Raw genomic sequence first — 25295 nt, forward strand, 5'->3', positions numbered from 1 at the left:
TAAATATTGTTAAAAAATTCCCTAAACAGTGGAAAATTTTGGAAAAAAATTTTCACGAAAATTAATTGTCACGCACAACGAGCAAGCACACAAGCAAGCAAGCGAGCGAACTTAATATAAAGGATTTAAAAAAGACACGCACGCACACACACGCGCACGCACACACATGCGCGCACACACACGCGCGCACGGTGTAGGTTTGCGCGTCGAACCGTTGCCCCGCTGCGGGAGATCCCCTCGCAGGCCGATAATGCGCCGCCACCGCCGCCGACTCGTACCTCTGTGCTAATGAAGGTCGGGCGGAGGTAGAGGCTGGCCTTGGTCGAGTGGGGAACCCAGTCCTTGTCCACCTCCACCAGCTTACGAATGCATTCGCACAACTCGGCCGTGTCAAAGCTCTGTGCGGGAAGGAAGGGGGGGGGCGTACGACGCGAGAGTTGATTTAGGAACGTGGGAAATTATATCTTACGTGAGAGTCATTGGCGAATAATCGTGTACGAATCTGCCAATATAAAATAACATCCACGCGGTAACCCTCCACATTTAGAATCAACGTCACGCGTTCAGAGGATTTGTGTGCTCCACATCTCCACGTGACGAGCCACTTTGTTGAGCTCGCGTCTGTGGCTCAGGTCGCTGCTGAAAAAGATCTAGATACTGTGGTAAAAAAAAATTGTTTATAGTTTAGTTTTAGGTAAAAGTAAAAAAGGATATTTCTTCTTCTTGGTTCTTTCGGTAAAGTCACGTAGAAGGGAAATAATAAAATAATAAAAATAAAACATAATAAAATAATTCTCACGACGTTTCGGCCACAACGCAAGCAGCCGTCGCCTCGACAGACCTGGTTTTCACCTGAGGACGGCTGCTTGCGTTGTGGCCGAAACGTCGTGAGAATTATTTTATTATGTTAATTTTTAATATTTTATTACTTCCCTTCTACGTGACTTTACGGAAAGAACCAAGAAGATGAATCCCTGCGGTCACGAAAGCTTTAAATCGAAATTTAAAGGATTTTTCTTTACGTGGTCAGGACAGACGTGCGACGGAGACACGGTGTCATCCGCCGGAGAATCTCCGTACAAAGGGGGCGCACGGGGGAAGCGGACATGGCGGGGAGGGAGTGGACTAGCGGCGGAAGGGGGGGGGGGGGAGACCTCGGTGCGTGCGTGCGTACGTACGGGCAAGCTGGCTCTCAGCGCCGTGCGGTGCATCCGCTCCATGTTGAGCATCGGCCGGAACATCCGCACCTTGTTGTCCACGCCACGAAACGCCTTCATGCCCTCAAACAGCTGCACGGGAGACGGCAATGAAGCGGCGACACTTAACCACGGCGGCGGACGGCTGAATCGGCACGATGAACCGCAACGGACGAGCACAGGATCCAACTGCACAGTCTCTGCACACCTCTCAGATCGACGTAATGTACGTACATTTACGTATGCCGATGAACGGTGAAGGACCCAACCAATGATGTGTGTGGCATATTCTCAGATTAACATGACCCACTGTTACTTACACGACGGGTACGTTGACCCCCGCCCCCCTCTGGTCTTCGCACCTGATAGGCTCACCGTGATGACGTCACATTTACGCCCCTCTATTCGAGACCGAAACGAGAGGACTTCTTCTACTCCTCCTCAACTCTGGCCATCGCCTGAGCAAGCGTCGTACTCCAATTGCCAACGCTCCAGGTTCAACTCCCGTTTGGGTTCACTCACGTTTCGTTTACGCGACGAACTCACGGATCGGCCGCGTGCGGCGGGTTTCACGACACATTATATTTAACGCCATCAAACCCAACAACAACAACAACTTTATTATAGAATCCATGTCAACGACCCCCCCTCCCACCGCCCGTCACCTCTATGGAGTAGTGGAGGGAGGACGAGGCAGGGTGCAGCGACAGGTTCTGGAACGGCCTGGATGCGAGGAGTCTGCCAGCCGCCACCCGCGGTCCACTCCACGCAGAACATGTGGTCCCGTGAACGTCTTCCCGAACACCAGCCTTGTCCACGTCCAGCTTCGTGGCGCCGTGCTTCGTCACTCTCACTTGTTAAGTCGGACGCCTAAAGGAGGGAGCCGGCACGCACGCACCCCCCTATGTACGTGCGCAGAACTTCTTTCGCACCCCACGTAGCCAACCGTGCTGAATCGGGAGGTGCAAAGTATACGGCAGGCGTCAACACCCGTGACCTCCTGCATACCAGGTGAGGTAGTTAACATCCCGCCATCGTGGCGGCCCAGTACCTCGCAGAGTCAGCTGTGGGTTCTACAATAAAAATACATCTTCTTGGTTCTTTCGGTAAAGTCACGTAGAAGGGAAATAATAAAATAATAAAAATAAAACATAATAAATAATTCTCACGACGTTTCGGCCACAACGCAAGCAGCCGTGCTTATTTTATTACTTCCCTTCTACGTGACTTTACCGAAAGAACCAAGAAGATGAATCCCTGCAGTCACGAAAGCTTTAAATCGAAAAATAAAATTACACTTCACGTTTTTGAGGTTTTTTTGTGTCTAAATGTTGGCGCATCTCAAAGACTGAAGCGAGAATTGACGATAACTTAAAGAGAGGGATTGCATTTCAGATTAGGATTGCACCCTCGAAATGTGCGCATTATACCGTAGGGTAAGAAAAAAAAATCGATGCTCACGCTCACAACACGTGCATCGAATGGCAAGCGTGTAAAACTAAAACATGATTTTTGACGACGTATTACAATCCTACGCAGATGTCGCCTGCAGGCTAACGGAACAAAGTAGACGGTGGGGGGTTTGGGGGGCAAGGCAGTACAAACGACACGTAAAAGGGATCTTAAATAAAAATCATCATCATCATCATCAGCTCGATTTAAAGCTTTCGTGACTGCAGGGATTCATCTTCTTGGTTCTTTCGGTAAAGTCACGTAGAATGGAAATAATAAAATAATAAAAAGAAAACAGAATTTACATTTTTTTTATATTATTATTTTATTATGTTTAATTTGTATTACTTTATTATTTCCATTCTACGTGACTTTACCGAAAGAACCAAAGAAGATCATCATCATCATCATCGCATTGCAAGGGAGGGAGGGGTCAGTGTGTGGGGACGCCACTGTGGCAATATGTTAACTACCTCGCCTGGTATGCAGGAGGGCCTGGGTTCGATCCCGACCCTGACGCCTGCTGCTGTATATTTGGAGTTTGCGTGTCTTTCTCTCTCATCATCATCACGGTGGCTAGGATATGTTAACTACCTCGCCTGGTATGCAGGAGGGCCTGGGTTCGATCCCGACCCTGACGCCTGCTGCTGTATATTTGGAGTTTGCGTGTCTCTCTCTCTCATCATCATCACGGTGGCTAGGAGATGTTAACTACCTCGCCTGGTATGCAGGAGGGCCTGGGTTCGATCCCGACCCTGACGCCTGCTGCTGTATATTTGGAGTTTGCGTGTCTCTCTCTCTATCATCATCACGGTGGCTAGGAGATGTTAACTACCTCGCCTGGTATGCAGGAGGGCCTGGGTTCGATCCCGACCCTGACACCTGCTGCTGTATATTTGGAGTTTGCGTGTCACTCCCCGTGGTCGTGTGGATTTTTCGCCGGGTCCTGCGGTTTTTCCCTCCACATTTAGAATCACGTCAGCACGCGTTCAGACTATTTGGGCTGCTACAAATTTCCACACGATAAGCCCACTTCGTTTGAGCGATCATTTGTGATAGCCAGGTCGCTTCGAAAAGGGCTATGTTGCAGCTCAGTGGTGGGCCTTACCCGGTTAAAACTAAAAAGAGTTTGTAGTTTTACATTTTGCCGTGCCCGTCGGTCAAACTGGCTGGGCGCGCGTCACTGCCAACGAAGCTGCCTCTAACCTGCCCCAACAAGTCTGCCGGGGTTGAACCTGCGACACGAGACGCCGTTTAAAAGCGCCGCGTGCAACTTTCTTCATCTTTTCAATGCGAATGGGTAATAGTTACAACTGGATACAAATCCAAGGAAAATCGGACGAGAGAAAAAAATTTAACATTAAAAAAATACGCACGGGCCACAAGTGACACAAAAAAAAGTTCAAAATCGGCTGAAAACGCACACACCACGCACCTTGAACGACGAACTCAGGCATCTCGCCGACGCGACGTTGCCCAGCCTGGGCAGCACCTAGAAGAGAAAAACACCACGAGCAGAAGAGAGAGACGTCACAGGCAAAAGGCCGCCGGCACCGCCACCGCCGCCGGGTCACCACGGACGGGCGCTAAACACGAGCACTCCTCCGAGTGGCACGAGCACTCCTCCGAGTGGGGATGCTGCCCACGGTGTGACGACGAAGCGACGCTGGACTCCAAGAGGTCGCGCCGGTTACATTCGATCTCCCGGCGTGGCAGCCGAGACAACGGTCAGGCAAATCTCTCTCTCTCTCAAGTGCCTGTGCCTCTCCGCCCTTGCCAATCGACTGGCACGTCGCGTGGGGAGTGGGCTAAAGTGTGGGGGTTCCTCCCTACCTCTTCCAAGACGTTTAGAAGAGTAGGCCAACGAAACAAAAAAAGCCTCCAAGGGGCTCTCTGGAGCTCCTGCTCGTGGAGAGTGCCTTCTGGCAGCAGTGGCGCGAGCCATGCAGTTGCAGGGCTGCACCTTCACCTTGTTAAGCCTGCTAAACTACTTTACAGCTAGCGTGCGAAATGCACACGAGGATGCATATCGTACATCCGCGTGGTTGCGAGCACGCTTGCTGGAGGGAGTACGCTGCTTCAGGTCACTCTGAAACCTGTTCCCGTTCCGAAACGTCTGCAAGTTTGCAGGGTGCAGTGTCCCGGTCGCCGCCGAATCTCGGAATGCGCAAGCGAATCGGCGTTCATTTTATTTAGAGAGGCGTAGCGCCGCCGTTTTTAAAAGACACCGTACTCGCCGCGGGGAACCGTAGCGACACGAACGCACTCTACGATAGCTGGCGCCAAAGCTGTGCCACACGCCCCTCCCACGTGGGCCTTTCACTTCCCATTCGAAAGGCAAACCGATGACGTACACGCACGTCATCGGAACGGGAAAGGGGTTATTAAAATGACGCACGACCCAGTCTCTCCAGTTGCCGCCACCTCCAAACAAAATCGACTCGGATGTGCGAACCTAAGTCAGACGTGCGAACCTAAGACAAGTCTGCACGTGGGTACGAGCTGGCGCGAACTCGCACGCACAGGCCCGAACGCGTTTTCACACCCGTTATGTCAAGCCGCTAATTATGCACGCACACGTACACACACGCTTTGAATGCACCCGTCTCTCTCTTACACACGGTACAATGACCCTCCCCCCCCCATACGGTTGGGTCGAGTGCTGTTTGCGAGCACCCCTAAAGGCCGGAAAGCAAGCGTAAGAAGGGCACGATGTGGCCAGCGCCGGTGCCGGAGTTTGCAACACCTCACTGGAGGCCCATTTAAGGCCCGAGTCAATCTACGGCGGTCCCAGCCCACTTTGGATATCTCTCGCCACCGATGTTATCCGCGGCTGGCAATCGAATTCGGGCGGCCCGATCCAAAGGGCGATGCAGAAAACAGCCGCATCAGCGCTCTCGCGCGCACGCTCTCACGCGCGCGGACAAACAACTCCCACCGAAAAGAAAAAGTCCACCGCGGGTACCTCAACGGCTAAATGAATAACCAGACTGAACTTTGATCAAAAGCCAGCTCATCACTTTCCCAGCACACACACGCTCGGTTTAGCCAGCTTCGGCACTCGGCACCCGAACGAACGTCGCACGGCCCAAGAAAACAAAAAGACAAAAGCTGCGAATGGGTAAGTAGACTTTCGCTACTCGACACCTGTTTGCGATCCTTCTTCCTTCGTACGACTTTGCGAGCAACGGGTGTTCAGCTGTCGAGGGCGTGATGGGTTTGGTTTCCGTTTTCATTCGCGATGCTGCTTCTCTCATGCCTCTCCCCGGTACCGTTCCCGTTCCGCGGCAATGCGCACCGATGCCCGCTTTATTGAGGAGGTAAAAAGATTCAGATTGATTGAACCGGTTGTAAGTTGTGTGCGACATTGCAATTGCTTTGTCCGAGAGCCGGCGAGTTGCAGATTCACTCACCCACCGCCTTCAAAGCTCACGGTCCGAGCGGTGCCAAGATATAATGCGGCACGACTCCATCGTTTGGGAAGTTCGCAGCCTTAGGTCGCAACACAGGAAAGTCTTTGATCTTCCACGTGTACACGAGGTGCATGTGGGGTTCAGTGCGTGTTGTGTGTTCGGAGCGAGTTACATTGCTTCCCAGAGCGGCAAGAGCCACAGTGTACGATGGTCGCCGCTTGCTCTGTTCAACTTTGCCTTCAGCAGCGCCTGAGTAACACGCTCCACACGCACACTCGCTTTGTCACGAAATCCGCCTTGCCCTCTTCCGATTTATAAACTATAGTCGTTGCGTAATTTATACGGTTCGTAGCGTACGACTGCGACCGATTAATAAGCGTCTCGCAAAAAAACACATTCCTTCCCCTACACACATATACGCACATCTTCACTTAGCAAGTATTTCACGGGATTTTCTGTCACAAAGAAAATAGAAGAATTGAGAATTAGACACGGGGTATCACAGTGGCATTTACAAAGTCAAGAAAAAAACTGAAATGGAGTTGCGCGGGACATCTCCGATGTCAGATGAGAGACGGGGGGTGGGGGAAGAGAGAAAAACTATTAAAGCAGCGGTCTCCAAAATTGTTGGCACCAGGGACCGGTTTCGTGGAAGACAATTTTTTCACGGACCAGGGGGGGGGGGGGGTTCATCATTGGGTCTTTCGCCCTCTTCACAGAAGCTCTCTAGCGACGTTATTTTCTACTCATTGTGGCTACTAGGGGTTAGAGCTTGTGGGCTTACCAAAACCGTGACTGAGAGAAGTGCGCAGTGCGGGAAAGAGGCGCGGACAGAAGTGGGAAATTAAATAATGGGGGCGAGCCACGCGCGGACTAAAAAAAGTGTCGGATTCTGACTTGTCATAAGGAGCGCGCAACCGAGATCCCTCGTGTGCGCAGTTGACAGCAGGGTTCGCGCTCCTATGAGAATCTCATGCCGCAGCTGATCTGACAGGAGGCATAGCTCATACGGTAATGCGAGCGATGGTGAGCGGCTGTCAATGCAGATGATGAAGCTTCGTCTGTCAATACATATGGTGAAGCTTCGCTCGCCCACCGCTCGCCCACCGCTCGCCCACCGCTCACCTCCTGCTGCTGTGTGGCCCGGTTCCTAACAGGCCACGGACCGGTACCGGTCCACGACCCGGGGGTTGTGGACCCCTGTATTAAAGGAATGGATGTCGACGAAGGGGAGAAGACGGACAGAAAAATGAGACGTTGGGATGAGTCGAAAACATTTGGGAGGAGTGCACCTCCGATTAGCGCGGTTGGCTGCGCGAGGTGCAAAAGAAGTTCAACGTACGGGCGTACACACGTACGCGAGATCACGGGAGGGGGGAAAAGATTTGTGTTTCAGATTCACCATTTCCGTGTCCGTCGGATTTGTTGGACGGTCAACGCACAAGATTCACCGACTGGCGTTAGTTCGGGAGAAAACGTGTACATCGCACATTTGGTGGTGCCCTGGTGGGGCTGGCGCTGGCAGTGTGAACTCTAGACATGGGGCTGGTGTTGGCAGTGTGAGCTCTAGACATGAGGCTGGTGTTGGCAGTGTGAACTCTAGACACGAGGCTGGTGTTGGCAGTGTGAACTCTAGACAAGAGGCTGGTGTTGGCAGTGTGAACTCTAGACATGGGGCTGGTGTTGGCAGTGTGAACTCTAGACATGAGGCTGGTGTTGGCAGTGTGAACTCTAGACATGAGGCTGGTGCTGGCAGTGTGAACTCTAGACACGAGGCTGGTGTTGGCAGTGTGAACTCTAGACACGAGGCTGGTGTTGGCAGTGTGAACTCTAGACATGGGGCTGGTGCTGGCAGTGTTAGCTCTAGACATGGGGCTGGTGCTGGCAGTGTGAACTCTAGACACGAGGCTGGTGTTGGCAGTGTGAACTCTAGACACGAGGCTGGTGTTGGCAGTGTGAGCTCTAGACATGAGGCTGGTGCTGGCAGTGTGAGCTCTAGACATGGGGCTGGTGCTGGCAGTGTGAGCTCTAGACATGAGGCTGGTGTTGGCAGTGTGAGCTCTAGACATGAGGCTGGTGTTGGCAGTGTGAACTCTAGACATGAGGCTGGTGTTGGCAGTGTGAGCTCTAGACATGAGGCTGGTGTTGGCAGTGTGAACTCTAGACATGAGGCTGGTGTTGGCAGTGTGAGCTCTAGACATGAGGCTGGTGTTGGCAGTGTGAACTCTAGACATGGGGCTGGTGCTGGCAGTGTGAACTCTAGACATGAGGCTGGTGTTGGCAGTGTGAGCTCTAGACATGAGGCTGGTGCTGGCAGTGTGAGCTCTAGACATGAGGCTGGTGCTGGCAGTGTGAACTCTAGACATGAGGCTGGTGTTGGCAGTGTGAACTCTAGACATGAGGCTGGTGTTGGCAGTGTGAACTCTAGACACGAGGCTGGTGCTGGCAGTGTGAACTCTAGACATGAGGCTGGTGCTGGCAGTGTGAACTCTAGACATGAGGCTGGTGCTGGCAGTGTGAACTCTAGACATGAGGCTGGTGTTGGCAGTGTGAACTCTAGACATGAGGCTGGTGTTGGCAGTGTGAGCTCTAGACATGAGGCTGGTGTTGGCAGTGTGAACTCTAGACATGGGGCTGGTGCTGGCAGTGTGAACTCTAGACATGAGGCTGGTGTTGGCAGTGTGAGCTCTAGACACGAGGCTGGTGCTGGCAGTGTGAGCTCTAGACATGAGGCTGGTGTTGGCAGTGTGAGCTCTAGACACGAGGCTGGTGTTGGCAGTGTGAACTCTAGACATGAGGCTGGTGTTGGCAGTGTGAGCTCTAGACATGAGGCTGGTGTTGGCAGTGTGAACTCTAGACATGAGGCTGGTGTTGGCAGTGTGAACTCTAGACATGAGGCTGGTGTTGGCAGTGTGAACTCTAGACATGAGGCTGGTGTTGGCAGTGTGAACTCTAGACATGGGGCTGGTGTTGGCAGTGTGAGCTCTAGACATGAGGCTGGTGTTGGCAGTGTGAGCTCTAGACATGAGGCTGGTGTTGGCAGTGTGAGCTCTAGACATGAGGCTGGTGTTGGCAGTGTGAACTCTAGACATGAGGCTGGTGTTGGCAGTGTGAACTTTAGACATGAGGCTGGTGTTGGCAGTGTGAGCTCTAGACATGAGGCTGGTGTTGGCAGTGTGAGCTCTAGACATGAGGCTGGTGTTGGCAGTGTGAGCTCTAGACATGAGGCTGGTGTTGGCAGTGTGAACTCTAGACATGGGGCTGGTGCTGGCAGTGTGAACTCTAGACATGAGGCTGGTGTTGGCAGTGTGAACTCTAGACATGAGGCTGGTGTTGGCAGTGTGAGCTCTAGACATGAGGCTGGTGTTGGCAGTGTGAGCTCTAGACATGAGGCTGGTGTTGGCAGTGTGAGCTCTAGACATGAGGCTGGTGTTGACAGTGTGAACTCTAGACACGAGGCTGGTGTTGGCATTGTGAACTCTAGACATGAGGCTGGTGTTGGCATTGTGAACTCTAGACATGAGGCTGGTGTTGGCAGTGTGAACTCTAGACATGGGGCTGGTGTTGGCAGTGTTAGCTCTAGACATGGAGCTGGTGCTGGCATTGCGAACTTTGGGCTGATCTAAATATAGACGTGTTTGCGTGTGAACCGCGGGCGTGCGGTTTGTGTGCAACTGTGTGTTTCACGGTCGCGAGTGGGGCAAGTTTGCGTGTGACCAGTGTGTATTAGCGTGGCGAGGCGTTGGTTCTCGAACCGACACGAGCAATACCCGGTAGGCACGCAACGTTGGGCCAACGTGAGCACGTGGTCACAACCGTCGGATCAACGTTAGGCGAAACGTGGCACGTTAACTGGGTGTTTATGTGACATCCCACACATGACGCACGCATATGGTGAATAATTCAGTCCAGGCATCGATCTCACTGAAGTCCATTTTGTTTGAAAGTGCTTTTTTAAATACTCAACGTGTTGAAAAAGTAGCCGGGGGCTTGAAATGTGAACGAATGCAAATGAACCAAATGGATCCACCATTTATAATTTCCAAAGGATTTTTTCTTTGAATAAAAAGGCACCATATTCGACTGAGAAAAAAAAAGTCAACGGGAAGTCGAGTAGACAACAAAAAGCAAAAGGGTGCAACAAGGCAGCAAGCAGTCAGCAGCAGGAACAAGACAAAAACAAAGATCCCCCGTATAGCCTTACCAGACTGTTGGGGCAAGTGCTGTTAGCGAGCAGCCCCTATGAAGGCCGGAACGGCACAACAAAGGGGTGGAGTGGCCAACACCACGCCCGGCCGCCTTTGTCTCTCCGGTGGCGATGTTTACACACCGCACTAGGTACTAATTTGAGGCTGAGTCGACCTAGGGGAGGCCCATCACTGGTTCAAATCATTTTCACTGGACCAGGACACGGTCCTACAGGCTGCGACGAGACTTGGAGAGGTACATCCAAAAACCACTACCACCACACACCTCTGGCGAGAGATGCCTTTTATGCAAGTAACAGTCAGAGGTCGCAAACGGGTTTCGATTCCTTACCCGTACCCATACCCGGCCGCACCAGGGTCGCAATCGGGTACCCGTACCCTACCCGATACCCGCCTACCCGTACCCGGCCGGGTATCGGGTAGGGTACGGATACGGGTGCCCGATTGCGACCTCTGGGATGAAGCCATGTTGCAGGCGCGGGTGGGTTGATTCTAGGAACTTGAATTGTGAGAAGAGACAAGACGTTGGGAAATGAGTGACGAACGGTTACTCACCTGTGACTCACGGCCTACCCGGCTACCCGTACCCGGCCGCACCAGGGTCGCAAACGGGTACCCGTACCCGGCCGGGTACGGGTAGCCGGGTATCGGGTAGGGTATCGGGTACCCGATTGCGACCTCTGGTAACAATGCATGTACTGATCAATTGTATCATATTTAGACTCGCGTCATCCATGCATGGAATTGCGTGTGCCCAGAACTAAATCTAGAGGATGTGTGTCAATGTTGTATGCATTTCATTCACGTGTAATCCCGTGGCCAACTGTACAGGGGCTACATTCATCACAGCGGTAATTAAATGACGACGCGAAATCGTGCACAGGCATGGATTCCGCATTGCCTTCCAACATCCCTTTGCGCTCGGAAGTTAGTTTTTACTTAATGGATATTTTACGCGTTACGACATACGAATCAGAAACATGTGGACATTAACCCTTTCCCGTTACGAGACGTCTACGAGGTTTGCAGGGTGTGGGAGTCCCGTTCAGCGTTGAATCTCAGATCTCGTAAAGCGGTTGAGCGTTAATTTTACTTAGAGAGGCGTAGCACCATTGTTTTCAAACACGTCGTACTCACCGCAGAGAACTGTAGTGACACGACCGCACTCTATGATAGGTGGCGCCAAACTGTGCCACGAACCCTCCCGCATGGCCTTGTTGGGAGCCTCGGTACGTCTTCCGACCTGAAGACGTTCCGATAACGTTATTTTAGAAAAATATTTCACTGGTACGTCTTCACGTCGGAAGATGACGTACTTGTACGTCGTCTTCCGTATTTGTACGTCGTCGGAAGAAAAACTGATGACATACGCTACGTCATGGGAATGGGTTAACAAAGATCAGAGAGAGTGTGAAAATAAATGTAAGGTAATAGGTTTTAACCCTTTCAACTGGTACAAAAACTGACACCTTTATACAAGGCATCATGTTTGCAATAACCACAACACAAGCAGTCAAAATGCAAACAAAAAGAAACAACTCTGATAATGATATGCACTGTCCTTGAAGTTGATTGGTCCACACCCGAGACAGCTTTCTTAGAGCCTAGTCTCCATTGGTGTTGGACCAGATGACCAGTTGAAAGGGTAAAAACCTATTACTATATTTTTCCACTGGTAAAGGAGATGTCTCATAGTATATGTAAGGTGTTCTTGGTTCTTTCGGTAAAGTCACGTAGAATTGAAATAATAAAAATAAAACATAATAAAATAATTCTCACGACGTTTCGGCCACAACGCAAGTAGCCGTCCTCAGGTGGAGATCAGGTCTGTCGAGGAGACAGAGTCTGAATGACAAGCCCCAGGCTTGTAGTGACTATTTAAGCTGAGATGGAGGGGCGTGAGAATTATTTTATTATGTTTTATTTTTATTATTTTATTATTTCAATTCTACGTGACTTTACCGAAAGAACCAAGAAGATGAATCCCTGCAGTCACGAAAGCTTTCAATCGAAATATGTAAGGTGTTCAAAGAAGCACTGGGCGAACACTGCGCGACCCCCGTTGCAAGTTCAGATGATAAATTAGTCATTATACATTCTGGTCATGCTGTGTCCCTCACCTGATCTCTCGCAAAACAAGGCGAGCACCGATAACCGGGTATTGGATGACAGCTTGGCTTGGGAAGAACAATCTGCCCCACAATGCCTCGTGTGTTCCCACACGGAGGCACGGGAGGCAGCGTCGCCCACGCATGGAATCGGTCTGCAGCCATCAATAGCTCCCGTCTTGGATGCTATAAAAAGTAACATCTGTCCGAGCAGTTCCACAAATAAACTGGGCTATAGAGCTCTTTTTCAGAAGCGACCCGGCCACAAAATTACAGCTCAACGAAGTGGCTTATGATGTGGAAAGTCATAGCAGTGGAATAATCTAAAATACGTCGATTCAAAATGTGGAGGAAAAAAACCTTGAAGACGCGGAGAAAAATCCGCGTGACCACGATGAGAGAGGGAGACACGCAAACTCCAAATATACAGCAGGCGTCGGGGTCGGGATCGGGATCAAACCCACAACCTCCTGTAAACCAGGCGAGGTAGTTAACATCTCCTTGCAACCGTGATGATGATGAGAGGGAGACACGCAAACTCCAAATATACAGCAGCAGGCGTCAGGGTCGGGATCGAACCCACGACCTCCTGTGTACCAGGCGAGGTAGTTAACATCTCGCCACTGCGGCACCCCAGTCGTCTACCACCGACACCTTTAAAGTGTCTCTGCCGCATGTGGTGTGTGCTGTGCGAAGGCTCGCGTGACATGGTGCCCCCCGCACGTCACTCGGAAACCCACGGGGGTTCCTTTCCCACCCACGACGTCGCCAACAAAGAAGGTGAGGTTCACCACGTGACCATCTCGTGTATGTATGTTGAACTTCTTTCGCAACGTACGTAGCCAACAGCGCCAATCGGAGGTAACTGAACACAAAAATTAGTGTTTAAAGAATGAGTTTTCAATCTGGATATAAAAGTGCATTAGCTCCAGTCGCTTCCTAATGTCGGAAGGAAGCGCGTTCCAGACGGCCGCAGAAGCGCACACAAAAGCGCGCGATGCGGTGACCGCCTTCGTTCGATGGCCGAGCCAAAATCCGCTGCTGCTGTGCGGATGACCGGAGTTCCCGTGATGGTTTATGTTCCTTGACGAGCTCAGCAGCGAGGTATTGCGATCCATTTGTGGCAAGCACTCTGTGTGCAGTGAGTGCGACCCTATAATGTATTCGCTCAGCAAAAGCAAGTCAATGCAACTCGGCCACTGGACGGACACGGTCGGATCTTGCAGTACCCCCGTCACGACACGTGCGTCCGCGTGGGAGAAATATTAATACCCCCGCCGCCCCCCCCCCCCCCAGTGTGGCAAATAAATGTCCCCGTGTCTTTATGTTCACGACGACGGAAAGTCCCGTGTCACCTTATACCCGTTGCCAATGCGTCCGCTCGTTTCTAAAAAGCAGGGTTGTAAAACTTTTTTTAATTTTACCAGGTAAGGCCCCATTGAGCGATGTAGCTCTTTTTCAGAAGTGACCTGACTGTCACAAATGACAGCTCAACCAAGTAGCTTATCACGAGGAAATGTACAGCAGCCAAATACTCTTGAACGCATGTGGATTCTAAATGTGGAAGGAAAAACCGGAGGACCTCTCTCTCTCTCTCTCCCTCCCCGCGGTCGCGTGAATTTTCTCGAGGTCCTCCGGCTTTTCCTTCCACATTTAGAATCAACATGCGTTCAAGAATATTTGGCTGCTGTACATTTACAAATGATAGCTCAACCAAGTAGCTTATCACGTGGAAATGTACAGCAGCCAAATACTCTTGAACACATGTTGATTCTAAATTTGGAAGGAAAAACCGGGGGACCTTGAGAAAAATCCACACGATCGTGGGGAGGGAGAGAAAGAGAGACACGCAAATTCCAAATATACAGTTGTTAGGGTCTGGATCGAACCCACGACCTCCTGTATACAAGGCGAGGTAGTTAACATCTCTCCACCTTAGCACTCATGTAACAACGGTGCATCGATGCATTGAGTAACATTGATTCTGATGCTCATGATACAAGCATAAAACGACGTAGAAATTATGTTAGAATTTACGGAAATAACATGGAAATACATTTGCTAATTAACATTTAAGCAGCGTTAACAGAACTGCAAAGCAGACCAAAGTTGAGGAGGAGTAAACATGAGAGGGTTAAAACGAGAGTCAAAAAAAAATATTATTGGTTCAAATCGTCACAATCTTGACAATTCGTTCCAATCACAGGAGGAGGAGGGGGGATGGTGACTTGTCAAGGAAGGGTAACAAAGCAATAGGAAGCGGCATCACTCCGCACCACACAAACATCACAATGGCAAACAGAACGCCGTCACAGAATTCTACGGGGAATGCACGGGGGGGGGGGGGGGGGGGGGACCACCACAAAGGTCACGGGACTGTGTCGAGAATAGGTCTGCATATATAACCTTCAAGATACATGGACAACACCGTACTGCGAAACGTAACGCAGCAACACCTGTGCCACGAAGAAGGGACACTGCCGGGAAACGTGGCCTTTTGTCATATTTAGTTTGATTTTTAAAGGCCACCACGTTGATGACGAATGTGCCACCACTGGTGACGCAGCAGCAGCAGCAGCATCACCAGATAATTTAATTTTACTAACTATTGTAGAGGTGCAATGACGGAGCCAGGATTTTCAATGAGAAATGATAGAGGAGTTGTTAGTAAGTAAGGACTTGTCGCTTGCTTTTTATCCGACGCGTGTGCGGTGATGGCGCAGCCATCGATCGAGGGTCGAATTCGAACCGCGTTGTGTGATCGGCATCGCGCTCGCTGAAGGTGTTGACGCCTTCAGGGAAGTTATGTGCTGTAAACGCAACTTGTACACAATTCTGTGAGTCACTTATAACTGCTTTGCCGTTATTTATTGCCAATTATGGACTCAGACTATTGTCCTATCATCTCATAGAGTCCCTGGCACATAATAATATGCTTCACAGTGGCAGTGGGGGTCGCAAAATGCCGATTTATTATGAATAAACCCCAATTATCCGATAGAAATTACGGATTTCGATCGGATCATTGGGGGGGGGGGGGGGGCACGTGCCACCCCACCCCCCACTGGCTGCGCCAGTGTAGAGGGTGTTTACATTGTGAAACGCACACTGCAAACTTGGACAGGCCTTCATCGTCGACATTTGAACAGGTACCAGGTGATGGCTGTAGAGGTCATGCTTGGGTACACAGTGACTGTTTAGCCCAAGTGCATTTGCAAACCATGTGGTGCACACACACACACGCAACGACCCCCGTGTAGCCTTTAACATGCTGCCAGGGCGAGTGCTGTTTGCGCGCACGAAGTGGCGGTGGCGTCACCAGCAGCAGAGTCAGAGTGTGTATTTACACCAGAGGTCGCAAACGGGTTTTGATTCCTTACCCGTACCCGGCCGCACCAGGGTCGCAAACGGGTACCCGTACCCGGCAGTAGCCGTACCCTACCCGTACCCGGCCGGGTACGGGTAGGGTACAGGTATCGGGTACCTGATTGCGACCTCTGGGATGAAGCCATGTTGCAGGCGCGGGTGGGTTGATTCTAAGAACTTGAATTGTGAGAAGAGACAAGACGTTGGGAAATGAGTGACAAACGGTGACTCAGCAGTGACTCACGGCCTACCCGTACCCGGCCGCACCAGGGTCGCAAACGGGTACCCGGCTACCCGTACCCGGCCAGGTACGGGTAGCCGGGTATCAGGTAGGGTACGGGTAGCCGGGTATCGGGTACCCGGTTGCGACCTCTGATTTACACTGCAGGAGGAATCCGATGGGCTATAAACATCTTATTTACACTATGAGACATCTCCTTTACCAGTGGCAAAATATAGTAATAGGTTTTTACCCTTTCAACTGGTAGAAAAACTGACACCTTTATACAAGGCATCATGTTTGCAACAACCGCAACACAAGCAGTTAAAATGCAAAAAAAAACTCTGATGATGATGATATGCACTGTCCTTGAAGTTGATTGGTCCACACCCGAGACAGCTTTTCTTAGAGCCTAGTCTCCATCAACTTCAAGGACAATGCATATCATTGTCATCATCAGAGTTGTTTATTTTTGTTTGCATTTTGACTGCTTGTGTTGCGGTTGTTGCAAACATGATGCCTTGTATAAAGGTGTCAGTTTTTGTACCAGTTGAAAGGGTAAAAACTTATTAGTATCTTATTGACAGATGTCCAATATCAGATTCTGTATTTATACTCGAGGAATCCGATGATCTATCAAGCTCTTTTTCGCAGATGTCCAGTAGGGACGGGTCAAACCGTTATAAAAAAAAACACAATACAAAAACACAACAGGAGTGCAAGTATACGAAATACAAACAAATCACTTTTTTTTTTAATGGTACAAAAAAAACCATGTTTTTCTCTTACCGAGTAAAGCCACACATTGATAGCTCAACAGAGTGGCTTACGGCATGGAAAATTTAGAACCAGCCAAAATCATCCAAATAATCTAAAATTGTGTGCCAGGCTAGGTGCACTTTTGAGGGCCACGTTCAAGTGACAGTCAGAGGTCACGGCAAGTGACAGGCGGAGGTCACGGCAAGTGACAGATGGAGGTCACGGCAAGTGACAGATGGAGGTCACGGCAAGTGACAGAGGTAACGGCAAGTGACAGGATGAGGTCACGGCAAGTGACAGGCGGAGGTCACGGCAAGTGGCGGAGGTCACGGCAAGTGACAGAGGTCACGGCAAGTGACAAGAGGTCACGGCAAGTGACAGGATGAGGTCACGGCAAGTGCCAGGCGGAGGTCACGGCAAGTGACAAGAGGTCACGGCAAGTGACAAGAGGTCACGGCAAGTGACAGAGGTCACGGCAAGTGACAGAGGTCACGGCAAGTGACAGAGGTCACGGCAAGTGACAGGCGGAGGTCACGGCAAGTGCCAGGCAGAGGTCACGGCAAGTGACAAGAGGTCACGGCAAGTGACAGGCGGAGGTCACGGCACAGACCCCAATGTGCCGGTTAACCCTTGGGCATGGAAACTTGCCAGCTGATTTACTCCCAATGCGGCCAGCCAATCAGCGCGAGCCGTGCGCGCACACCCCCAGCCCGGCCCCCACCCCAAGCCCCCCCCCCCCGCCCCTCCACAACGCCCCCCTCTTCCCATTGGACGAGCGCACGCCCATGCCCCCCACACACACCCCAAGGCCCCATAGCTTCCGAATCGATTCAAAGTACACGATTCCCCCAGTTTACGATTCTCAAGTTCACGGCACGCCCGGCCGCAGAGGCGAATCGCGCTTTTCGAGAGTCGATAGGCGAGAATCGATTCTTGGTGAATGAGCACGAATACAGTACACGTGGTGGTTCGAAGCCGGTCACACGCTTTGGCTTTGTACTGCGCCACGCCTCGAGGTGGATGGGGATCGTGGCGCTTGGGAGTGAACTGCGTGGGCTGACGGAACATGTGGTGGTTAGGAGATGTTAACGAGCTGGCCTGGTATACAGGAGGTCGTGGGTTCGACCTTGACGTCCTGCTGTATATTTGGAGTTTTTGTCTCTCATCATCATCACGGTGGCAAGGAGATGTTAACTACCTCGCCTGGTATACAGGAAGTCGTGGGTTCGACCCTGACCCTAACGCCTGCTGCTGTATATTTGGAGTTTGCGTGTCTCTCATCATCACGGTGGTTAGGAGATGTTAACGAGCTCGCCTGGTGTACAGGAAGGTGTGGGTTCGATCCTGACGACCTGCTGTATATTTGGAGTTTTTGTCTCTCTCAATCATCACGGTGGCTAGGAGATGTTAACTACCTCGCCTGGTGTACAGGAAGGCGTGGGTTCGATCCTGACGACCTGCTGTATATTTGGAGTTTTTGTCTCTCTCAATCATCACGGTGGCTAGGAGATGTTAACTACCTCGCCTGGTGTACAGGAAGGCGTGGGTTCGATCCTGACGACCTGCTGTATATTTGGAGTTTTTGTCTCTCTCAATCATCACGGTGGCTATGAGATGTTAACTACCTCGCCTGGTATACAGGAGGTCGTGGGTTCGACCCTGACGCCTGCTGTATATTTGGAGTTTTCGTCTTTTTCTCATCATCATCATCACGGTGGCTAGGAGATGTTAACTACCACGCCTGGTGTACAGGAGGTCGTGGGTTCTATCCCGACCCTGACGCCTGCTGCTGTATATTTGGAGTTTGCGTGTCTCCCTCTCTCGTCGTGGTCGCGTGGATTTATTTATCCGGGTCCTCCGGTTTTTCCCACCACACTTAGAATCGACATCACGCGTTTAAGAGTAACTTTGGCCGCTGTTCGTTCCCTAGCGATGCCCATCAGCAGCCACTTCGTTGAGCTATCATTTGATAGCCGTCTGAAAAAACAGAGCTACAATATAGCTCAGTGGGGCATGACCTGGTAAAATAAAAATAATAATATATGAGCAGACAAGCAAACAACAGCTGTACCGAACAGTACAAACGACGCGTTACAGCATCTTAGAGTTGGGGACGAGGCAGGAGACAGAGCAGACATACGTCTACACTTATACACGATACGCAGAAAGACAGCGCCAGACCAACGCTGGAAAAATGAACGAGAATGCGCAGAGCGAGACGTAACAATTCTTGGAACGGTATCAGACGTCGTTTGAGACACACAGCAGGCAAAGAGACGTGTAGCAGCAAGTTTCCACTCTTGCTGCCAAAGTGTACACACACACGCACAATAACGCGTCAATGTAAACATCTGAAATGCCTCCAATGGGGAAAGAAAGATTTCGACATTTCAGCCGACTGGCACTCAGACAAAACCAGACAATGTTCTAGATTTGAAGTTTTCGTGACTGCAAGGATTCATACTCTTTGGTTTTTTTCGGTAAAGTCACGTAGGTGAAAAATTAAAATAAATTAAATCACGACGTTTCGGAGGCAACACAAGCTTCCGTCTTCAGGTGGAACGGTCACAGCAAACTTGATACAGTCATTTTGCTGCGATGGTCACAGCAAACTTGATAGTCATTTTGCTGTAATGGTCACAGCAAACTTGATACAGTCATTTTGCTGTAATGGTCACAGCAAACTTGATACAGTCATTTTGCTGTGATGGTCACAGCAAACTTTATAGTCATTTTGCTGTAATGGTCACAGAAAACTTGATACAGTCATTTTGCTGTGATGGTCACAGCAAACTTGATACAGTCATTTTGCTGTGATGGTTCCACCTGAAGACGGAAGCTTGCGTTGCCTCCGAAACGTCGTGATTTATTTTGTCTTAATTTTTTACCTACGTGACTTCACCGAAAAAAAACAAAGAGTAGACAATGTTCTGTAGAGTTTTTTTTATTGTCGATAACACTGCTGGATGAGGGCGTGCCCACTACTTGGGGGTTCATTTGACCATGTCCCTTCACGCCGGTCAGTTCTGGATTCTTTGTCAGGGTGGGGTAGTGGGCATACAGGGTACTTCACATGTTTTTTTTACATTTATGACAATTTGCAACAATACCACGAGAAATGTGCCTCCGGAGATCACTTGGAGAAGCTTCCAGGCCACGCGTTGACAATGATGGTGAACAAGTGAAGACCCTTTGACTTTTTGAAGCTATTAACATAACATTTGTTAATTGTTTTTTTATCCTTCTATCTGGCAACAGAACTGACACCTTTTTTACAACGAGTCATGTTTGCATAGACCACAATACCTGCAGTCATGCAAACAAAAAACATAACTCTGATAATGTATGCACTGTCCTTGAAGTTGATTGGTCCACACCCGAGACAGCTTTCCTTAGAGCCTAGTCTCACATGGGTTGGACCAGATGACGCCAAAAGGCGCACAACTCAAAGACAATGCACCATCAGAGTATGAGAGCTCGGGGTAAGCATTTACACCATTGGAACCTCATTTGCCTATAAAAAATATGATAATTGTTTTTTACCCTTTTATCTGGCAACAAAACTGACACCTTTTTTACAAGGAGTCATGTTTGCATAGACCACAATACCTGCAGTCATAATACAAACAAAAAACATAACTCTGATAATGTGTGCACTGTCCTTGAAGTGGATTGGTCCACACCCGAGACAGCTTTCCTTAGAGCCTAGTCTCACATGGGTTGGACCAGATGTTGCCAGATAGAAGGGTAAAAAAAACAATTATCATATTTTTTACTGGCAAATGAGGTTCCAATGGTGTAAATTACATTTCTTATCACGTTACAGTGAATTCTTATCCGTTCTGTTCCCATTAACAACGATAGTCCCATACGAGTGTTAACATTTGTTTAAGCACCCTGCATAAGTAGAGCACAACAATAGACACAATTGCTGCGTTGCCCCTTCCAGTGCACAACAACAACAAGTTGCCCCCCCCCCCCCCCACCACGACAACCGGTTGTGTGTGCACAGTGGTCAACCTCCCGTACAAGGCACGAGAACCCAGGCACCCTGGGCTGGACGGCGTTACAAACGGTAGCGATGTTCCTCCCAGGTGAAATGTTTGAATTGCGAAGAGAGCAGAACGAATGTTCCAGACGGACGGCTCTTTCCCCATGGCTTGTCGGGAAGGAGGGGAGGGGACGACTGCCTCCACTCCCCCTAAGGGGTAAATGTTCGTGAATGTGTCTCGTAAAGGGACTTTTTAGATTGCCATCACTCTCGAATGCAACAGGTTAGTGATGGGCTTTCTCCGCATACTCTACGATGATGAGATGTTAACTACCTCGCCTGGTGTGCAGGAGGTCGTGGGTTCGATCCCGACCCTGCCGCCTGCTGTATATTTGGAGTTTGCGTGTCTCTCATCATCATCATCATCACGGTGGCTAGGAGATGTTAATTACCTCACCCAGTATACAGGAGGTCGTGGGTTCGATCCCGACCGTGCCGCCCGCTGTATATTTGGAGTTTGTGTCTCTCTCATCATCATCATCACCACGGTGGCTAGGAGATGTTAATTACCTCGCCTAGTACACAGGAGGTTGTGGGTTCGATCCCGACCCTGACGCCTGCTGCTGTAGATTTGAAAATTGCTTGTCTCTCTCTCTCCGTGGTCGCGTGGAATTTCTCCGGGTCCTCCGGATTTTCCCTCCACGTTTAGAAATCAACATCACATTCAGAGTATTTGGCTGCGATACATTTCCACATGATGATGAGCCACTTCGTTGAGCTATCATTTGTGGTCAAGTCGCTTCTGAAAAAGAGCAGTATAGCTCAGTGGGCCTTCGCTAGTAAAATAAAATAGTTTCGTAGTTTAAACTCCTCCCAGAAGATGCACAACAGCAGCAGCACCCTGCCTGCCTGACGATGCCTGCATCGGTCACGAACAGCAGTCGACCACAGACTGCTACAATTTAAGTTTGTGAGCCGTTCTTACATTCAGTTTTGGAAGAAGCTCCCAGCAAAAAACGGGGTTGCGGCAAAACGTCGGACATCACGCCGACCCGACACGCGGCACTACAAAACAACAGAAGCTACACAGCAGTGGTGCATTACCTGGGAGGTGCACGCCACCCCCAAGGGGTGTGAGATGCCCTTTCTGGGGGTGCGAGATGCCCTTTCTGGGGGTGCGAGACGTGACCAGATCTTGTTTTTTTAAAGGTAAATCATCTTAAAAACACAAATCAAGCACGGGCATCAAAGTTACAACTATTGTGTTTCATCAAACCCTATGTATATATTAACATACATTTTAAACAATTCAGAACCAATGGCTGCGGTCAAGTTTAAGAGCCACTGCTATACTGCGACAACCACGTACCAGTGACGTGTACACAACATTGGCGAGTCCCAGCAAGTGGAACTCCCGGCCACGTGTACTCACAACAGCCGAGGCTTCACGTTACACACACACACACGCCACTAAAGGCAAAGGACCCCCGTGTAGCCTACACAGAGTTACAGGGGCAAGTGCTGTTAGCGAGCACCTATTAAGGCACGCAAGGCACACGAGAGAGGTGGGTGGCCAGCATCACGCCCGGCCGCCTTTGTCTCCCCCGGTGGCGATGTTTTACACACACCGCACCAGGTACTCATTTGAGGCCGAGTCGACCTAGGGGAGGCCCCGGACTGGTTCAAATATTGAAACGTGAGCGGCAATCTAACTCGGGTCGCCGGCTTCGTGGCGCAATTACGCCAACCCACAACCACACTACCGCTCCCATGACATTGACACACACCACCACCACCACAACACAACACACTTAACACCATCACGCCACCCTGCCACCAACCCACCACCACATCCGCAAACATCAACTGGCGCAATAAACCAAGGGCCCCGTAAATGGGCAAAGATTTCCACCCCCGGTGCAAGCCTTTTCGGAGGCTGCTTGTGATGGATGGGGTATATGGGATGGATGGGGTGGATGGGATGGATAGGATGGATGGGTTGCATGGGGAGGATGAGATGGATGGGGTGTATGGGATGGATGGGGTGGATGGGATGGATGGGGGTGGATGGGGTAAATGGGATGGATGGGGTGGATGGGGTGGAGTGAATGGATGGGATGGATGGGATGGGGGTGGATGGGGTGTATGGGATGGATTGGGTGGATGTGGTGGATGGGATGGGGTGTATGAGATGGGATGGATGGGGTGGAGTGAATGGGGTGGATGGGATGGATGGGATGGGGGTGGATGGGGGTGGATGGGGGTGGATGGGATGGATGGGGTGGATGGGGGTGGATGGGATGGATGAGGTGGATGGGATGGATGAGGTGGATGGGAAGGATGGGAAGGATGGGTTTTATGGGGAGGATGGGATGGATGGGGTGTATGGGATGGATGGGGTGTATGGGGTGGATGGGATGGATGGGGGGGACGAGGTGGATGGGAAGGATGGGTTTTATGGGGTGGATGGGGTGGATGGGGGTGGATGGGATGGATGGGGTGGATGGGGGTGGATGGGATGGATGGGGTGGATGAGGTGGATGGGAAGGATGGGAAGGATGGGTTTTATGGGATGGATGGGATGGATGGGGTGTATGGGATGGATGGGATGGATGGGGTGGATGGGGAGGATGGGATGGATGGGGTGTATGGGATGGATGGGATGTATGGGGAGGATGGGATGGATGGGGAGGATGGGATGGATGGGGTGTATGGGATGGATGGGGTGTATGGGGAGGATGGGATGGATGGGGAGGATGGGATGGATGGGGTGTATGGGATGGATGGGATAGATGGGATGGGTGGAGTGGATGGGGTGTATGGGATGGATGAGATGGATGGGGGTGGATGGGAAGGATGGGAAGGATGGGGATGGGATGGGGAGGATGGGATGGATGGGGTGTATGGGATGGATGGGGTGGATGGGATGGGTGGAGTGGATGGGGTGTATGGGATGGAGGAGATGGATGGGGGGGGATGGGAAGGATGGGAAGGATGGGGATGGATGGGGTGTATGGGATGGGGTGTATGGGATGGGGTGGATGGGATGGGGTGGATGGGATGGATGGGTGGATGGGGTGTATGGGATGGATGGGATGGATGGGGTGAATGTGGTGGATGGGGGAGGATGGGATGAATGGGGTGGGCGAGTGCTGTTTGTTAAGAGCGCGTCGCAGCGTCAACGAGGCACGGCGAGGTTGCCACAACACCACGCCCGGCCGCCTTTGTCTCCCCCCGGCGCCGACGTGTACACACCGAAGCGTGTACCCCCCCTTGGCTCATTTCAGACCGAGTCCACCTAGGGGAGGGCCCCAAAGACCGGTTCGAAAAATGTGTCGCCACGTGCGCTTTGCTCCGCGAGCCAAAATCTGCCGGCTGGTTCAGAGCACGGCGTGTTAACCGCTGCACCACCGCTCCCCACTAACACGCGCACGCACACCACAACCTTCACACGCAGCATCACCACACAGACAAAGACAAAGACAAAGATCCCCCGTGTAGCCTTAACATACCATTGGGGGCAAGTGCTGTTCAGGCGAAGACGCACACACACACACAGACAGACCCCACCATAACACCCAACACGCCCCCCCACCCCCCCCATTGTCACACATCCGCACACCGCATCACCACGCCGACACACGCACAAGCCGAAGAAGATTGTGAACCACAACCATCAACAACCATCCACAACCAGCGGCACAACATCACGACCGCCGCTCACTAGCAAGCTGAAGGAGCGGACGAGCTTGGTGGTGGTGGGGTGGTGGTAGTGGTGGTGGGGGGGTGTGGTGGTGGTGGTGTGGTGGTTGTGGTGGGGTGGTGGTGGTAATGGGGTGTTGGTTGTGGGGTGGTGGTGGTGGGGTGGTGGTGGTGGGGTGGTGGTGGTGGTGTGGTGGTGGTGGTGGCGTGGTGGTGGTGGCGGGGTGGTGGTGGCGGTGTGGTGGTGGTGGTGGTGGCGTGGTGGTGGTGGCGTGGTGGTGGTGGCGGGGTGGTGGTGGCGGGGTGGTGGTGGTGGGGTGGTGGTGGTGGTGGTGGGGTGTTGGTGGTGGTGGTGGTCTCGGTGGGGTGGTAATGGGGTGATGGTGGTGTGGGGTGGTGGTGGTGTTGGTGGTGGTAGTGTGGTGGTGGTGGTAGTAGTGGTGGTGGTGGTAGTAGTGGTGGTAGGGGTGGTAGTGGTGGAGTAGTGGTGGAGTGGTGGTAGTGGTGGAGTAGTGGTGGTATCCTTACTTTCGCCGCCTGCGACGTCAACCTCAGAATCGAGGTGGCCGCATTCTTTGCCGACAGAACCACGCCGCCTGCCATTATTCTCCTCCTCCGCCTTCTCTTTCTTCTCTGCCTCTCTCCGTCTCTCTCTCTCGCTGTCTCTATCACTACCCCTTGTCCTCTCCTCTCTCTATCTCCTGCTGCTACTTGCTACTCTCTCTCTCGCTCCTTTCCCTCCGCGTTGCACCGCCGGAGTTGACTTGGCAATGAATGGCTGAGGATCGAATCCACGACCAGTGACTCTCACCCCCCCGGGGCTCCCCGGTGTTGCGCATGCGTCAGACGGCACAAATACAACACGAGGTGGCGTGCAGGA

At 51.3% G+C, this 25295-nt stretch overlaps 3 long non-coding RNA genes across 3 annotated transcripts in view; 1 reads left to right on the forward strand and 2 right to left on the reverse strand.

Annotated features, from left to right (window-relative positions):
- Positions 1-278: 278 nt before the first annotated feature.
- On the reverse strand, positions 279-1999 carry LOC133342949 (uncharacterized). The gene is made up of 3 exons (XR_009755200.1): positions 1862-1999; positions 1179-1289; positions 279-398 (listed from the first exon to the last, which is right to left on the reverse strand). It is a non-coding gene; the product is annotated as an uncharacterized LOC133342949 (long non-coding RNA).
- Positions 2000-2054: 55 nt separating this feature from the next.
- Positions 2055-25234, reverse strand: LOC133342967 (uncharacterized). Its single transcript, XR_009755204.1, has 3 exons — positions 24944-25234; positions 4084-4140; positions 2055-2066 (listed from the first exon to the last, which is right to left on the reverse strand). It is a non-coding gene; the product is annotated as an uncharacterized LOC133342967 (long non-coding RNA).
- Positions 5661-25295, forward strand: part of LOC133342994 (uncharacterized) — a 28512-nt gene continuing 8877 nt past the window's right edge. Inside the window, exons 1-2 of the long non-coding RNA XR_009755211.1 lie at positions 5661-5769; positions 13074-13157. This is a non-coding gene — a long non-coding RNA (uncharacterized LOC133342994). The remainder of the gene's footprint in view (positions 5770-13073; positions 13158-25295) is intronic.

This window comes from Lethenteron reissneri, chromosome 2, assembly GCF_015708825.2.
Source record: "Lethenteron reissneri isolate LAM-NWPU_2019-01 chromosome 2, ASM1570882v1, whole genome shotgun sequence".
NCBI classification, from domain to species: domain Eukaryota; kingdom Metazoa; phylum Chordata; class Hyperoartia; order Petromyzontiformes; family Petromyzontidae; genus Lethenteron; species Lethenteron reissneri.